This window comes from Dermochelys coriacea, chromosome 11, assembly GCF_009764565.3.
Source record: "Dermochelys coriacea isolate rDerCor1 chromosome 11, rDerCor1.pri.v4, whole genome shotgun sequence".
Lineage (NCBI taxonomy): Eukaryota > Metazoa > Chordata > Testudines > Dermochelyidae > Dermochelys > Dermochelys coriacea.
In genome coordinates this window covers 13,308,929-13,324,117 of record NC_050078.2, presented here as the reverse complement: position 1 = coordinate 13,324,117, position 15,189 = coordinate 13,308,929, and the positions used below count along the sequence as shown (strand labels likewise).

General features: G+C 46.0%; 1 protein-coding gene across 4 annotated transcripts in view; it reads left to right on the top strand.

Moving 5' to 3' along the window:
- Nucleotides 1–2,261: 2,261 nt before the first annotated feature.
- ZNF148 (zinc finger protein 148) overlaps nucleotides 2,262–15,189 on the top strand; it is a 52,073-nt gene continuing 39,145 nt past the window's right edge. For all 4 annotated transcript variants that reach the window (XM_043504964.1, XM_038421652.2, XM_043504965.1 and 1 more), the window contains exon 1: nucleotides 2,262–2,393. The gene's annotated coding sequence lies outside the window, so the exon portion shown is untranslated. The remainder of the gene's footprint in view (nucleotides 2,394–15,189) is intronic.

Here is a 15,189-nt window from a genome sequence, read left to right as displayed (position 1 = left end):
CAGCTCCCCCACCGCCCCCCGCTCCCTATCCCGCAATGTGACCAAGTTATCCAGACACCCCACCTGCCCCTAGTATGACCAGCTCCCCACCGCCCCCCACTCCCTATCCGCAATGTGACCAGTTCTCAGACAACCCCCCCTGCCCCCGCTGTATGACAAGCTCCCCACCCCCCGCTCCCTATCCCGCAATGTGACCAGTTCTCCAGACCCCCCCCTGCCCCTAGTATGACCAGCTCCCCACCCCCCCCCGGCTCCCTATCCCGCAATGTGACCAGTCTCCAGACAACCCCCCTGCCCCTCGTATGACCAGCTCCCACCCGCCCCGTCCCTATCCCGCAATGTGACCAGTTCTCAGGACACCCCCAAGCCCCTAGTATGACCAGCTCCCCCCCACTCCCTATCCCGCAATGGAACCAGTTCTCTGGACACCCCCCGCCCCTAGTATGACCAGCTCCCCACCCCCCACGATCCTATCCCGCAACTGTGACCAGTTCTCCGGACCACCCCCTTGCCCCTAGTATGACCAGCTCCCCACCGCCCCCCCAGCTCACTATCCCCGCAATGGACCAGTTCTCCAGACACCCCCCCGCCCCTGGTATGACCAGCTCCCCACCCCCCCGCCTCCCTTATCCCGGCAATGTGACCAGCTCTCCAGGACACCCCAGCCTGCCCATAGATTGAGCAAGCTCCCCACCGCACTGCTCCTATCCCGCAATGTGAACATTCTCCAGACACCCCCCTGCCCCTAGTATGACCAGCTCCCACCGCCCCCCGCTCCCTATCCCGCAATGTTGACCAGTCTCCAGACACCCCCCTGCCCCTCGGTATGACCAGCTCCCCACCGCCCCCCGCTCCCTATCCCGCAATGTGACCAGTTCTCCGGACACCCCCCAGCCCCTAGTATGACCAGCTCCCCACGCCCCCCGCTCCTATCCCGCAATGTGACCAGTTCTCCGGACACCCCCCCGCCCTAGTATGCCAGCTCCCACCTGCCCCCGCTCCCTATCCCGCAATGGTGACCAGTTCTCCAGACACCCCCACGCCCCTAGTATGACCAGCTCCCCCCCCCCCCACTCCCTATCCGCAATGTGACCAGTTCTCCGGACACCCCCCGCCCCTGGTATGACCTGCTCCCCACCCCCCCGCTCCCTATCCGCAATGTGACCAGTTCTCCGGACACCCCCCCGCCCCTAGTATGACCAGCTCCCACCGCCCCGCTCCCTATCCCGCAATGTGACCAGTTCGTCCGGACACCCCCCCAACCCCTAGTATGACCAGCTCCCCGCCCCATCCCCCAGTGTGACCAGTTCTTCAGACACCCCCCCTGCCCCTAGTATGACCAGCTCCCCACCCCCCCGCTCCCTATCCCGCAATGTGACCAGTTCTCCAGACACCCCCCTGCCCCTAGTATGACCAGCTCCCCACCCCCCCCCCGCTCCCTATCCCGCAATGTGACCAGTTCTCCGGACACCCCCCCGCCCCTAGTATGACCAGCTCCCCACCCCCCCACTCCCTATCCCGCAATGTGACCAGTTCTCCGGACACCCCCCAGCCCCTAGTATGACAGTTCCACCCCCCACTCCCTATCCCGCAATGTGACCAGTTCTCTGGACACCCCCCCGCCCCTAGTATGACCAGCTCCCCACCCCCCCACTCCCTATCCCGCAATGTGACCAGTTCTCCAGACACCCCCCTGCCCCTAGTATGACCAGCTCCCCACCGCCCCCCACTCCCTATCCCGCAATGTGACCAGTTCTCCAGACACCCCCCTGCCCCTCGTATGACCAGCTCCCCACCCCCCCCACTCCCTATCCCGCAATGTGACCAGTTCTCCAGACACCCCCCTGCCCCTAGTATGACCAGCTCCCCACCGCCCCCCACTCCCTATCCCGCAATGTGACCAGTTCTCCGGACACCCCCCTGCCCCTCGTATGACCAGCTCCCCCCCCCCCCCGCTCCCTATCCCGCAATGTGACCAGTTCTCCGGACACCCCTCGAGTGACGGTTCTCCAGGTACCTTCCGCCCTCAGCCCCCAGCGTGCCGGCTCCTCAGCCTCCACTCCCGAACCCGCACTGCCCAGGTTCCCGCGCGCTGCCGCCACTCGCCCCAGCGGGCCGCCGAGGCTCCGTCCGCCGATACCCCGGGCTCCGGCGCCTGGGCAGCTGCGGGTCCTCCCGGCGGCTTCCCAGCCTGCACCGCGGCGCGGCGGCGCTCTGGCCGGCCTGTCGCTGTCACCGCCAGGAGGAGGCCGACGCTGCTGCGCTCCTCGAGCCGCCGAGCAGGAAGGACCCTGAGCCGCCGCTGAACTTTCCCTCAGGACCCACCATGCCCGGGGCAGCGGCCCGGGGACTCTGAGCGCCGCACCCGCCTTCCCCTCGCAGCGCCGCGGCCGGTAAGCCCCGGAGCGCGGGGGAACTGGCTCGGCCCGGCCGCTCACGCACAGGGAGGAGGGAGGGAGAGAGAAGCTGGGCCTCGGCGCTCCCTGTGCGCGGCGCTGCGGGCCAAGCGGCCCGGAGGCTCTGCGGACCCGCGAGCGGGGCGGAGGAGGCCGGAGCCCCTGCGGGGCTGGCGAGGCCGGAGCCTGAGGAGGCGGGGGGAGGAGGAGGAGGAGGAAGAAAGGGGGGGGGCGGTGAGGAAGCTTCCACCCCCCTTTGTTGCTGTGGAGGGTGAATGTGAGGGGAGCTTCCTTCCGCTCCCCCCTGGCTGCGGGCTGCGCTCGGGGCTTTCCCTGCCGGAGTCTGAGTTCGGGGCAGGAGGCGGAGTGAGAGCTGCTGGGCTGCTGCTGCTCCGCCGCGAGCGGGGCTCGCACTTGGGGGACTGACAGACAAAGACGGAGGCGTGAGATTCGGGGACAGGGAGACAGACAGACCTAGAGACACCCCCACCCCCCGTTTTCTATTGTTCTCGGGAAGGGGAGCTGCTGGTTTGGGGATTTAATCTTCAGAAATGCCCCCCCCCCCCTTCCCCATAGGCAGCTTTGCGAGTGGTCTCACTAGTGTCAGGAGCTGCTAACAAGTGCCTGCTTGGAAGTTCTCAGACAAGAGATAGAAACAAGGCGGGGGGGGGGGGAAGGAGTTGTGACGGGTATTTAATTGCGATTTAAACTCGCCCCCTCCCCATACCCCTGTCAAACCTTAGTCTGCATTAGCACAATAGTGAGTCTTTTTCTTTAACGGTGCATAGACGTGGGCTAGACACCAATGTTGCAAATATAATGCATCTGTTTAGCTAACCTTTCCCATTTTCAGAAACCTTTTTGAATTCTGTGATTGAGAGGTGCTGTATGATGATGTAAAGTATTATTGTACATAGAATCCAGTGAGCAAACTTTTAACTTTGTTTTTCAACCCCACCTGGAATGTGGCCATGGATCATAAAGTAAAATGTATGATTCTGGAAAGCTAGACGTTTAAGATGAGACTGAGAGAGATGATGGTTTCACCTCAACACGTTGAAAAAAAGATTACTGGAAAGGCAAACTGCATAAAATGAAAACTTTATTAAAATGAGGGGAATCTTTATTGTTTTGTTTTTAATGTGCTAGATTAAGGACGAGCTAAAGTACAAACTTTAACATTACTTTTCAGTTACCAGGAGTATGTACCTGGAACTTAAGCTCTCTGAACACAGTGGATCATCCATGTTCAGATCTGCTCCTTTGCTTATGGGGAGCAATGTCCCTACACTTTCCCTCCCTAGGTTTGGAGATCCTTGCCTGAGGAGGTAAAAGAGGTTGAGGAATGGTATCATCCTATCCCACTTCCTGAAGGGAGTCATGTTATACAAGAGGTCAGACTAGAAGATATAATGGTCCCTTATAACCTTAAAATGCTTGAATTTATTAAAAAAAAAAAAAAAAGTTTATGCCCCTACAGGCTGCATTAACTTTTCTGTATTCTCTATCCTGTGGTACTCGTTCATGCTTCCAGGGCCAGCTGTCATTGAGGGAAGCCTGGACAGTGCCCCAGGGGCCCACAGCCTATCAGACATAGTCTTTCTGTGGATCTAGTGGAATTTGACTGCTCTGATTTGGAATCCTGTTGGTTTCACAGCAGGGACAAATGCTGATCTCCCAGGAATGGTTAGAGGAAAACTCTGCAAAATCAGCTTTACTAAGTCAGTCCTCCCTATCATAAAAATCCCTATCATAGGTTTTTATCAAGAAGGATTGCAGAATATTTATGTATTAAAACAAACAAGAAACAGGGACTGTTTAATTATAATAATTGAATTTTTTTTACTGATTTTTCTAAAAGTATTTTCTTCACAGTTGTGTCTGAGCATAGGTAGAAATTCTAAAAAAAAAAAAGTTATTTTGCCAATATAACTTAAAAACAAAATAAAGAGACTACACTGTCTCCTGTATTTGGCTATGTAGTGTAGCATTTACATTTTCTGCCCTCACCCCCTCAGGCTAAAGACTGGGATAACTAGTGTATTGGTAATATACATTTCTGGCATGGTTCTTGATTGCTTTATTGTCTTGTATTTAATTTTTACCCTATTCCAAATTTAAGTCCAGATCCTGCAAACATTTATAAATAAATAAATTTTAATGGAAAGTCTCTAATATAACAGATAATAATGTTGTCAGTTTATAAGTATCTAAATATTAACACTTTATTCTGGGGGAAAATGGCATTCTAAATCTATTGAAGTTGAAAACTGCTGCTTCTAATTTGTGAACTTCTGTGACAACAACATTAGCGAGGTTTTAAGACACTATTATGGACATGCTTTGTCCCAGTGAAATATTATGAACTCAAATATAAAAGAACTGAGCTTATATTCCTGATAGCTCATGAACAGGACTGTGCACCACAAATTTGGTGATGTAAATTTGGAAAAGGTGGAACTAAAGTTTTCAATTGTGAATTCAGTCAGTTTAGACTAAGTTTCAAAACCCTAAAAGGAGAGTTTGGAGGATGAAAATGTGATCAGTTACCATATTTTAGTGTTTTGGGAAAATCCTGGACAGGATTGACATTTTGTCTTCTACTGGAGATTAATTATGTCTATGGTGGCAAGGATCTTTGTTGTTTTAGTCCCCTGTGAAGAAGAATATTAAGTGTGCTATTGTTCCATTGCTCCAGTGGAAACATTTATATACTTAGGGCACTCAGGAAAGTTAAGGTGAATCAGTTAGAGATGTGAAGTTAGTGTGCATAAATTAGTGTGTTAAACCCCCATATGGAGGCTCCTACTCAGGAGTTTTAAGTTATAATGAGCTAAGACCACTTACTCCTGAATGAAAGCATCCACACAGGGGTTAAAATGCTTTAATTTAGAGGCATGTCTACACTTCAAGTGCTACAGTAGCACAACTGCTGTGCTGCAGCTATGCTGCTGTAATGTAGACACTTCTTATAGTGAGGGAAGTGGTTTTTCCATCTCTATATTAAATGCCCCCCATTCTGAGGCTTTAGCTACATTCATGGAAGAATTCTTCCATTGACCTAGCTGCATTTACTGTCGGGAGTAGGTCGACCTAACTAGGTCACACACGGTGTGATATTTTTCACTGTCCTTAGTGATGTAGCTAGGTCAGCCTAAGTTTTAGGTGTACACCGGAACTTATGTACATGAACTTCACACCTTTAGTTGATTCACCTTAACTTTCCTGGGGGCTTGTCTATATGGTGTGGCAGTGCTCACCAAAAGGGTGTAAATTGTAGAGTGCTCTAATGTGTTGCATGCCAACTGCCCTATGTAGACCCTGCTGACACATTGTAAAAGGTTCCTAGTGTGTGTTAATGTAGTTCTGTTTCAAATGAGACTGTCAGTGCACGCTAGGTACCTTTTAGAGCGTGTCAGCAAGGTCTACGTGAGGCAGTTAGAATGCAATACATTAAAGCATTCTACAGTTTGCACCCTTGTAATGCGCACTGCTGCAGTGTCCACAAGTTTGAGTGTCCTTTTGTAGAAAAGCCCTTAGGCTGTGCATGCTTGGAGTAGCTTGCAGGAATGGGCTCCTAATTCCAGTTTGTTATAAATATTGTCAGATAAGGCTTAATTTAGTTTTGGTTTTAAAAAATGAAACCTTCCCCCTTTATATTAAGAGAAATGTTTTTGTGAAATTAAAAAGACATAAATAAATTACAAGTTTTCTCTTTGGGTTTAAACATTATCCTGCAATGTTTGCTGGTTAGCATTGTTCAGGAGAACCTGAAAGTGAAACTGACTTGTCTATTTGTATTGTTCAAACTGAGTGAAGAGCTAAAATTAAATCAGCAAATTAAATTATTTCAATTGAAATCATCTAAATTGTTACGTTTTTCATTTGACTAGGCTTTTTAATGAAAGCTGCCTTCTCAAATCGCCACATAGTGATTGGAGAATAGACTAAGGCCCTTAGCATGCAGTCTGATCTGTTTAGGTGGACACTTGTGCTCAACTGAAGACCCACTGAAGCTACTGAATCTCCACATGGACACACTGAAATACAGATAAAGACCCTTGAACAAATAGCGACTCCTCACATACAAATTGCTTGATGTTCCTAAAGAGCAAAAATTTAACTGTTGACAGGACATGGACTGTCAGCAAGGCACAAACCATTGTCTCCAGCTTTTAACTCTGGAGTGGGCACTCTTTTTAGAGAGTTTTTCACAACATTTATTTTCATTTACACAGATTCCATCACTTTATTTTAGTACTTTTCAGTGAAGTTAAAAACACAATCCCATCTGTTTAGCTCATTAGTACTATATATACATTCTAAACATTAAATTATTTTTAAGGTTTTTTAATCTACATATCTATATAGCAGTGTCCTTTTATATATTATCAACAATGCTTTAAGCTACACAGGCAATAATTAACATACAGATTGAACATATCTTACTTACTTATAGTATACATTAATATCAAATAACATATACAAAGACTATTACAATAGGATTTGTGATTAAAAATGTTTTCTTGAACAGATTGCATAATGAGATTTTTTTTCATCTGTAGTTAGCAGTTCAAATAATATATCAGAAAAACTTAAAATTTTCTCATATTGCTTGGTATGTGTCTTGATTTTTTTTTATATATATATTTTTTTAAATGTGCAGAAAGAAGATTTACCTTCCTTTGGAAATGCAATGAGAAGCATATTATGCAGTGATAGAGCTACATACACATATATTCCTAATGACATTTTTAATGTGTTGAAACGATTCTAGTAACCGAGTCTACACAATGTTCGGAATTATCTATTAAAAAAAATCAGATAGTACTTTTGCTCCAAAATTCCTATTTTTTCCAGCATTTATGCTTAGGACATTCTGAGATTTTCCTTATGTTCAGGAATACAGTATAATTAAGTAGCATTTTTTTACTAGTGATGAAATATATTTAGGTTTAAATATGCCTTCAGGTTTGGAAAAATAATGTGGGAAATAGTTGTTTAACTGTATATCCTGTATGTATTGGTCCGATTTTGGAGCTAGTGTTCTGTACTGCTTTTATTGACGGTTTAGTATTACAGTATCTGCGTCCTGTCACAATTTTTCTTTTAAGACAGTGCTGTCTGATTCTTCTTTTATGGCTTGGATGACATTTTTATAAATGCAGAATTAAATAGTCTGATGATAAAACGAAATCTGTGTGGGCAGAAGATCCAACCTGCAAACAGCAGAAGGATATAATCTGTGAGCAGCCTATCAAGTATAAACTGTCTATATCTCTAGCAGTGAAAAATCAAGAAGCATGTAAAATTACTGTAAAACAAAATAATTCCTTGCAATAGCAAGTTATTTTAATAATGCATAAAGTTGTTGTGGTGACTGTATGGATAAACTCTTTAAAGTGGGAGGCTATATGCAATTTTACAACAAAGGACTCCAAATGAAAGCTGCATATACATAGGGTAAAAATATACCCATTCTTAAAAATTGCAAAGATTATCTTTGCTTTTGTAATATTCCACAGTGTCTGTATTAACTTTTTACTACCGATGTTTCCCAAAATAGAATATAAAAAATCTGTCAAATGGAACAGTTTACAGCAAAAGTAACATTGTGATTGGATAATGTTACTGAAGGAGGTGGAGTGAAGAAGATTGTTAGCTGGCAGATGTGATATAGTTGTACATTCACTAAATATTTAAGAAAGGGAAGACAAACATTTTACACTATCTGAATTGCAGCTTCTAAATGGTTGTTTTTCAGAAATGTCAAATACATTTATATTTTTGCAAGCATTGAAGTTGCGAGCGAGAAAGTCCTGGTGTGCTCCAAACAAGTATAACTTACTCCTGTACCTAGTAATCCTCAGTTTCCTTGCCCTCTCTGATCTGTTTCTGCTACCAGACATCGTAAGTGGGTTACACGTTGGCTTTTCATTTGCCAGTGTATTGTATGATTGTCTGGTCCGACCCTGACCCATCAGTGTTCTGTTTTGCCAATGTCTCTAGACTGCCTCCTCCTCCTTTTCTTTATCCCAAACTCATGGAGATAACTGCCCTAGGGTTTTGTTCATTGAGTACTGCAAATATTCAAAAGTCATAGGGAGAGAGGTTCTGTTACTAAGCTGCTTGGAGAAAGATTGAGATCTGTAGGTTATGTGGGAGAGGCTAGAGCAGCCTTTGCATGCCATTGTGCAGTCTTATGCAAGTTTCACAATGACAGGATGTTAAAATGTATGGATTTTGCTTACAACATACTGATCCTAGGAAAAACTAATATGGAGTGTTATTGAGGCCAAGAATTTAACAAGTTTCAAAGAGGGATTGAATGTTTATATGGGTAACAAGCTACCCAGATTTCTGATACTCTTTTCGTAAGAGAGAGAGAGAACCTCATGTTTCAGGATTTAAGACAATATCTAACCATTAGGAATTAGAATGAAACCTTTACAGGGCACATTACGTACAACTATCTACTGCATCTTTCTGAGACGTGCCTGGTGCTGGCCGCTCTTGGGTCTAGGATATTGGACTAGATGGAGCATTGGTCTGATTCAGCATGGCAGTTCCTTTGGAACAATATGTGCTTGTGGCTGCTGTTAAGAAGGATTGGTTTCACAGATCCTATCAGGAACACTAGTGGACTCAAATAGATTTCAGAGTTCTCCAAGAGAAAGTATCCTCCAGCCAGTAGCCCTGTCTGTTGATGGCCTACTATGATATTCTGATTGTCATCTGCTCTTGATCATTGTTACGATGGTTCTTAACACAGGTCACCTTGCTATCTTGAGAGCCTGTGACAAGTGAGATGGATGGCAAAAGTCAAGCTCTTAGATTGCGTCATTTTTAGCGTTGAGCATTTCTAAAGTCACGTGGTAGGTATTGTGAATGTGAAAAAAAAGCAATTTTCATGTCTACCATTATGTTCATAAAATTCCCTGTAAAAGAATTGTTCAAGGTGGTTGGCAGTTTGGTATAGCCTAGCTGACTCATTTTGCAAAGAGAATCTAATGTTTTTTCTTGCTGTGAAGCGATTATTTATTTCATGGACATGATTTATTAGATTCAGAAGTGATGATTAGTCCCCATTGTAATCAAATGCAACAAAATCTCTGAATGAATTTGGGCCATTACCACTTGCTTGTATTCTAGAAGTGTGTGAGGAGTTTTGGCCTTCAACATGCATGTGATCTCATTCCACTTTGGTAGAATCCAGTGTGTGTGTATTGAGTCAACTTTTGTTAATATCTTAACAATAGAAGGGTAGGTTGTCACCTTTCATCTAGGAGAAGATGATGGTTAGGCCTTGCATAAGAAGCCAAGCCTGCCAATTTTAGTCCTGTGTGAATCTTCACTGGGGCAGCAGATAGGTTGCAGGGGAGCGTGTGTGGTAGGGATGCTGTTGGTGTGTAGAGGCCATGAAGAAGCTAGGTAATTGTTTTGTGGATCTTGTAAAAACCACATGGTTTCTCCTTCTTCCATGCAAACTTCATAATCTCCTGTAATGCCTTTAAAATGGACTGTCTAAATGACCTTTATTTTTTTTTAAATTATGTTAATGCTACAGACCACCTATACCAAATTTGAAGTTGAAAGAACTTTTATGGTTGTTTTGGGGGTAAAGTAAGGCTTATGATGGAAAACAAGTCTGAACCTTACTTACAGTGCAGATGCCACCAACCCATAATCAGTATTGTGGTCAAAAGGTCTTATTTGTAGAATTAAAACTTGGTGTAACAGAGTCCCCTGTGGTTCCTCCCACAGATGGTAGGAGAACCTGACCACACACAGTTATTTTCACTGGGTGGTTCCAGCAGAGGCCCTGGTTCCTTACTACTTGCAAGGAGGGGTGGAAGGGCTGTCCTTTGTGAGCCTTCTTAAGTCTCTGCGGATGGGGGATCGAAAGAAAAGTCACAAACCTCAACACATTTGAGAGTACCCCCATTCCCAGGGCCCCTCAAAAAGTGAGGTGGGGAAAAGTCCATAGTGCTGCCAACGATGCAGCACCTGCATAGTGACTTTTGAGAAATCTCCCTGGCTGGGCTTCTGAGTCATTCTGGCTTACCATGGGAGTTCGCTGCACTCTCAGTAGGGTCAGGGTGAAGGTCTTCTGATTGGGAGTTCCCTCTGCGACTTTAGGAGTCACTCCTGCAGTCTGCTGCTTAGGGCAATTCCCTTCTCATCCCCACAATAGCTGGCTGCCGTTTCCTCCCTTTTAAATGCTCCTCCCTGTCATACAAGATTGACAGTCCTTGAGGGGGCGGGGGGGTAGCCCAGGCTGCCCCCAGGGCCTATCTGGGACCTTCCTCATCTGTGTAGGGTCTACGTACACCCCATCAGACTTGGTATTTATATGCAAATTGATGATTTCTCCAAAGAACTAAATAAATTAAAATGTATTTCTAGCTCAAATCAGTTGGCTGACATGAATCTTCAGTGCATTTTATGCAATGTGGTATCATTCAAGGTCTACACTAATTAAACAATTAAACGGTGTTTGCATTCATCATGGGAGAAGCATGCAGGGGGCAGCACTAGGAGCTCAAGTCATCTTATGCGGTGGGAATGATGCACTATGGTGCCTGGAAGGTTTTCTATATTCAGTCTGGCTGACAGCCAGCATTGAAAATTGGAACCTCCAGCCTTCTGATCAGTTGAGTTTCAAAACAGCATCACCAAACAGCTCAGGGAAGATTGTATTTAGCACTTTTACAACTTGAAGAGTTTGAGTTTAACCTTAAAGCAAATTATTTAATCTTAAGAGTGTGGTGAGAGTGTTTTTTGTCTGCATTGTTGGTCTTGGGGAGGATGGCATTCTTTTGGCCAAGTAGCAAATTTTTTTAATTTAGTTTTTGAATTTAGAATTTGAATATAGTTGTTTAACTGTATCTCCTGTATGTATTCGTCTGATTTTGGAGTTAGTGTTCTGTGACTATAGGTGGAAAGATGTCCCAAAATGCCTTTTTTTGCAAGACAATCATGACTATATTTCTTTCAGACTCTTCGGATAAATGCCTTTTTTGTGACTCCTAGACAGCCTTATTATTTTGTTACTTCTTATTTGTGATCTGGTAGTACAGTGCGCTGGACAATGTCCCCATGCTTATTTATACCCAGTAGCACTTCGTGCACAGGGAAATAGTCTGTGTCCTGAGAGCCTGGAGTCTGAGAAGACAAGCAGCATACAAAGGTAAGGGAAAGGCATATACAGTTTTTATGAATATTATACATGTTACACTACGTATTTTTAAATTAAAGAAATGTATATCGGCTATATCTAACTGCCCAGCAACTTAACCCTTATTAGATGGTCAGCTGTTATGTGTTGTGGAATTAATATCTGGAATTACTGCATTACACTCTAGGTAGGCCTTGAACACTATATAGAAGCTATAGAATGTGCCGAATGTGACTGTGGGACATTAGTCAGAGTGCATATATTACACCAGAACGTAGGGCTGGTCTACACTATGGGGGGTGGGGGGAAATTGATCTAAGTTACGCAACTTCAGCTACGTGAATAACGTAGCTGAAGTCGATGTACTTAGATCTACTTACCGTGGTGTCTTCATTGCGGTGTGTCAACAGGAGATGCTCTCTCGTCGATTCCCCTTGCTCTCCTGTTGATTCCCCTCGCTTCTCGTTGAGGTAGAGTACCGGAGTCAATGCTAGAGTGATGGGCGGTCGATTTATCTCATCTATACTAGACATGATAAATCGACTCCCGCTGGATTGATCACTGCCCATCGATCCAGCCAGTAGTGTAGACAAGCCCGTAGTTTCCTGCCTTTTTTGTGATGTTGGTTGCAGTGACCATCTTACATGCATTCTGGCTTGGTGGTGGAGTCCCCTGGGCTGTTAGTTTTAGGAGGTTTCCAAGTCAGTGCAGATGACAGTTCTGTGAGTTCATGGAACCAGTGTCTTTCATCAGTTTGTCCCTGATAAGTACAGGGAGTACAGACACAGATGGAAACATTCTTTGCTTTGTTTTTGGATCAGTCCAAATGTCTGTTCTACTGTATTCTGACACTTAATTAGTGCATACAGGGATCAGGGTACCAGTGCCACTGAGGTCAAGGCTCAGTTTCAGTGGTCCTTCCCCAGAAAAGTGCCTCTTCCAGAGAACTGTTAGAGAGTTCTTGCCTGAATTGCTATTGAGGCATTTCTGCAGTGGATTAATGGATTAGTTTAACTGTTTCAGAGTAGCAGCCGTGTTAGTCTGTATTCGCAAAAAGAAAAGGAGTACTTCCACATTTGGTGGAGAAAAAAAAATGCATCCGATGAAGTGAGCTGTAGCTCACGAAAGCTTATGCTTTAATAAATTTGTTAGTCTCTAAGGTGCCACAAGTACTCCTTTTCTTTTAGTTTAACTGTGTTTAGTTTAGTGTTTCCTATTGCCATTCATGAAATGGCTCCAAGACATCCTCTCTTTTTGTATCATCCCTTTGGCTTGATTTAATAAAAGGCTTGAGTAATTAAAAAATCAGGGAGAAGACTGAAGTCCTGGTGAAGGCCAATCTGGAGTCTGTGGTGGAGGCCAATAGGTTTTTCTTTTTCTTAAAGTTCTCTTAGTCTAGACTAGATTGAGGAATTATCTGGCAGAACTAGTTTGCATTGTTGGTAGTCTGGTGACTACAGTATGCCAGTGACCCGTAATGGGATTCAGCAGTTGTTTGCTCTAACACTTTTTCCTCATTCTTTGGACAGTAGTTCAGTCAGGATAGAAAAGATTGGTTTATGACTGTGGTATCAATATCTAAGCTGAACAAGATGTCTATACCCGGTCTGTTCTGGCTGAGTTTCAGACTCCCAAGATCAGAAAGGTTCTCAGTGGGTTTATTCCAGGGGTGGGCAAACTTTTTTTGGCCTGAGGGCCACATCTGGGTGGGGAAATTGCATGAAGGGCCATGAATGTAGGACTGGGGCAGGGGGTTGGGGTGTGGGAGGGAGTGTGGGGTGTGGGAGGGAGTGCGGGGTGTGAGAAGGGGTGCAGTGTGCCAGAAGGGGCTCAGGGCAAAGGGTTGGGCCAGAGGAGGGGTGTGGTGTGTACGAGGGGGCTCAGGGAAGGGGATTGGGGTGCAAGAGAGGGTGTGGAGTGCAGGAGGGGGCTCAGGGCGGGGGTGCAGGGAGGAGGCTCAGGGCAGGGAGTTGGGGTGCGGGGTGTGGCAGGGGGCTCAGGGCAGGGGGTTGGGGTGCAGGAAGGGTACGGGGTGCGGCAGGGAACTGAGGGCAGGGGATTGGGGTGCAGCAGGGTTGCAGGGTGTGGGTTGGGGTGCAGGCAGGGTGCAGCGGGGGCTCAGGGCAGGGGGTTGGGGTGTGGGGTGTGGCAGGGGGCTCAGGGCAGGGGATTGGGGTGCAGGACGGTTGCAGGGGGTGGGTTGGGGTGCAGGCCAGGTGCGGCGGGGGCTCAGGGCAGGGAGTTGGGGTGTAGGAAGGGTGTGGCAGGAGTTGGGGTGTGGGGTGTAGGAGGGTGTGGGCTCCAGCCTGGCACCACTTACCTGGTTCCCCGTTCCCGGCCAATGGGAGCTGTGGGAGGCACAGGCAAGGGCAGCGCACAGAACCCTCTGTCCCCCAGAGAGACGTAGTGCTGGCTGTTTCTGGGAGCAGTGCGGGGCCTATGGCGCCACAGAGGTGGCAATCCTGCTGGCAGATCCGGCCCACGGGCCATAGTTTGCCAATCCTGGTTTATTCTGACCACAAGTGTCATGTACCTCTCTGGCTGCCAGTGGTTTAGTGATGGGCTTGCTGCTAATAAATGTCAGTGACTCTCTTTAAGTTAGTAAGGTCTTGACTGTGCTTAAATGTGTGACGGTGTGGGCCTTCAGTTTAAAAAAATTCTATATTCTGGCAGTTTTGCCTGGTTTCTAATTTTTCATGTTTGGGAAAGATTTTTGAGAAAGTCATGACTTGGGTGCTCTGTTCCCACCAGTCTGCGGTTGATTAGCTATTCTATTTCTTTCAGTTTGTGTTCAAACTGTCTTGTAATACAGACATGTTCTGATCAACTTGCTGAATGCTCTAATGATCCTTGCTGATAATGTTAGATACTGATAGCAGCCTTTGATACAGTTGATAGCATGGTGTTGGTGGCCAGACAGCTAATCTTGATTGTGATGAGCAGAATTGTTCTTCAGTCATTGAGTTCCATAACTGGAAGAGAGATTTCAAAATTTGGTGATAGACATTTTCTCATCATTACTCAACACTCTTCTTTATGTACTGTCACAAGGTTCTCTGCCCCCTATTGTTAATTGTGCATAAAAAGTCAGAAGGGGTTATCATAATGGAAAATTGCCTGAGATACCTATAGGGCTGATACTCATTTCAATGTCACCTTTACTATTCTCTCCTCTTGAGGTTCTTATACAGCTCTGATCATCATAGTGTCTTAGCACCTTCCAGAAGTGCATTAAACATCATGATTAGTAACTTTCACTTGTGTTTCTCTCTCCCAGGGAGTATTGTACAGGAATTATTTAATTTCAATATATGTACACTGTACTGTGTTTACATTGGTACAAGCAAAGTCAAATAACTTTTTTTCTTGTGCTTTCAGTGGTAATAGTGAGGTTTATGGTTGCTCTTAGTTACTATGGGAGTTTATTCCACAGTCTTCGATGGGCCCCTGAGATAGCTCTTTCTCCTGTCCATGCAAGCTGTACCTCTGCTGTAGACAATTGCAATTCTGTTGTGCCTGAGGAGTGGAGCTGTCAGCTGTGGTCCTCACTCCAGAGATTTAGAGGGGCTCTTCTAGGTATCCTGGGCCCAGGCTGTTCATGGCCTTGAGGATCAG